The sequence below is a fragment of the Octopus bimaculoides genome, chromosome 14 (genome assembly GCF_001194135.2).
Source record: "Octopus bimaculoides isolate UCB-OBI-ISO-001 chromosome 14, ASM119413v2, whole genome shotgun sequence".
Taxonomy (NCBI): Eukaryota; Metazoa; Mollusca; class Cephalopoda; order Octopoda; family Octopodidae; genus Octopus; species Octopus bimaculoides.
The window spans coordinates 12,530,136-12,533,230 of NC_068994.1; the positions used below are offsets into that span (position 1 = coordinate 12,530,136).

General features: G+C 30.6%; 1 long non-coding RNA gene across 1 annotated transcript in view; it reads right to left on the minus strand.

Moving 5' to 3' along the window:
• LOC106868932 (uncharacterized) overlaps window positions 1-913 on the minus strand; it is a 7,777-nt gene extending 6,864 nt beyond the window's left edge. The window contains exon 1 of the long non-coding RNA XR_008265460.1: window positions 849-913. This is a non-coding gene — a long non-coding RNA (uncharacterized LOC106868932). The remainder of the gene's footprint in view (window positions 1-848) is intronic.
• Window positions 914-3,095: the final 2,182 nt, after the last annotated feature.

Genomic DNA, 3,095 nt, shown 5'->3' on the forward strand with positions numbered 1-3,095 from the left:
GTACTTATTCTATCGGTCTCTTTTGCCGAACCGCTAAGTTACGGGAACATAAACACACCAGCATCGTTTGTCAAGCAATGCTAGGGGGACAAACACAGACACACAAACACACACATATATATATATATATACATATATACAACGGGCTTCTTTCAGTTTCCGTCTACCAAATCCACTCACAAGGCTTTGGTCGGCCCGAGGCTGTAGTAGAAGACATTTGCCCAAGATGCCACACAGTGGGACTGAACCCGGAACCATGTGGTTGGTAAGCAAGTTACTTACCACACAGCCACTCCTGCGCCTATATATATATATTTATATATTTATATTCATATACACATGTATATGCCTATTATATACAAATATTTGTATATTCTTGTATTGGTTAAGTACACTCACAAACATGCACACACACACGCACACACACACACATGCATCTACATATGTAAGTGCAAACTTATGCTTCTAATTTTATATACATACATATGTATACACAAGTGTTGATATTTGTGTGTATGTGTGCTGATATATGTGTATGCGTGTGTATGTATGTCTGCATACATGATTTCAATAACACTAATTATTATAATGTATTTATAATTATTTTATATAATTGTTTTTTTTTATATAACCAACTTATAAATTCATTTTCTTTCTAAATTACCTTTTCATTGATTTGTGTAGATTCATACATAGTTATATATTGACATGTGTATATATACAGTTCTATATTTAAGAGATGTGGTATTATGTACATTCGTTTCTTTTTCATCTAGTTGGTTTGTGTTGATGTTTTTAAGAAATAAATGTGAAAAAGAAAAGTTGAAGTATTTCAAGTTTATACTTACATTCTTCATCCATTTCTTTCTCTGCAAAGACAATTTGAAAATATGTTAATATTACACTTTGTATCTTATATACACATGTGCATGCATATGTGTGTGTGTTTGTATATACATACATATTAGTTTCTTTAGTTTGTTTATAGTATGTTGTTGCATATGAAAAGCTATTATTTACCATTAAAACTGATGGCACTTGTTGTCAGGAGCTATTTAGCTTAATGATGAACTGCGTAACTAATGTCTAACTGCATAGGTTCAATTCCTGCTGTTGACTGTTGTCAACTTTTTATATACTTTCTTGTCTGTAAAATATATATACAGTGATGCCTCACAGCATGAGTTTAATTCGTTCCATGACTGAGCCCTTCTTACGATTTACTCATGTTGCAAATAAATTTTCCTCTTGAAATTAAATAAAATATAATTGATTTTTTCCAGCTCCCAAAAACCACTCAAAAATAATTTTTTATGGTAAGATACAGAAATAAATTTATTTCTCAAACGCGTGATCAGGATAAATTATCCATTTACTGCAGAAAAATACAATACATCTCAACGCTTCTAAAAAAGAACAAACTTTGTTTGTTCACTTTCATCGCAAAGTTGAATTTAATGTTAGCGTCTTATGAAGCTAAATTTATAAGTTCTAAAATTGCAGAAGAATTCGTTGCTGGGCAGTTTAGTTTAATGGTAAAACACTTGACGCGTAATCACAGAGATGTGAGTTCGAGTCTCATGGCTGGCCAGTAACGTATTTTTCTGCAATAAATGGATAACGCTTCTAAAAAAGAACAAACTTTGTTTGTTTACTTTCATCGTAATTTTTTATGGGTTTTAAAACAGAAAAGGAGTAGATACAAGTAAAATGACAATTATAAAAAAGAGAATGCAAAAGAAATATGTGAACTGGTTTTATTAACTGAATAACCTTAAAGATGAGATGATTTGTGCGCTACTCATACTGTGGATTTCCGGTTGTACTTCAAGACAAAAATTTGCACGAGTCTCAGTTCATACAGCAAATTACTTGTACATTGGGGCACTCTTACTGTGAGGTTCTACTATGTATATATGTATGTATATATGTATGTATATATCATTGTGTTATCATCATTTGATATCCTCCTTCCATGCTGACCAGACTTGTACAGCTAGACAGGAGCTAACAACTCAAAAGCTTTGCTGTCGGCTTTAGCATTCTTTCTCTGGTTGGATGCTCCTACTAATGCCAGCCACTTTGTGGAGTGCAGTGGGTGATTTTTATATGACACCGACAGCAATGAATTAACCAAATATCTTGAAAGTTGGGGTGGCATTCTGGGGATAAAAGTAATAATGGTACATCTTTCCCATGTGACCAGTGATATACATAAGGTTATGTATAGCTAGTTGTAATATATAAACAGAGAGTACGAAGTAGACGGTCATAGATAGTCGTGGCCTTATTTGTCTAACTAGCTATACTACTATACCAGAGAGGGCGTTATAACAATCCGATATTAAGGATTACAAAATTAGTGATGAGGAATTAACATACTCACAAAAGTTGCAAACTTTATGGAAAAACTTTATAGAAACTTTATGGAAAAAATCGTAAAATTATGGAAACTCTGTTAACTGGTTTGCTCAAAATGCAACCCAAAGGTTGTTATTAGTTTTTTTGTATATAGTATATCGTTACATATATAATCACTTTATATTAACCATGAGATTTTCAACCAAAATGCTAGCTTCTATAATGAAGCTTTAACTAGGACAGGTTATAAAGAAAAATTAACATTTCTCCCTCTGTATAATGTTAACAGTAATAATGTCCCTATGATATCTGTAAGTAATAAAGCTACTGAAATGAATAAAAATTATCATAAGAATGTTCCTAAGACAAAAGTCAAAAACCATATTATTTACTTAGAGAGAGTGAACAGTCTTAAGAAAGATGGTAAAATTAGATGTAAAGTACAAAACAATAAGTACCACTCTCATATCTTTAAGGATGCTAATACTATTCACAACAGCACTTAAAACAATACTGTTGGCATTAATAATAACAATAGTAATTATAATTATTATAAGAAAAAGATAAATGTAAAGAGGAACTGTAATAATAATAATAATAATAATACAGATAATAATTATAATAAGATAATATACAGAAATATATATAGTGTAAATAATGGTAAAATCTTTAAATCTAATAATTTATATTATATGTTATATATATATGATGATATATATATATATATATATATA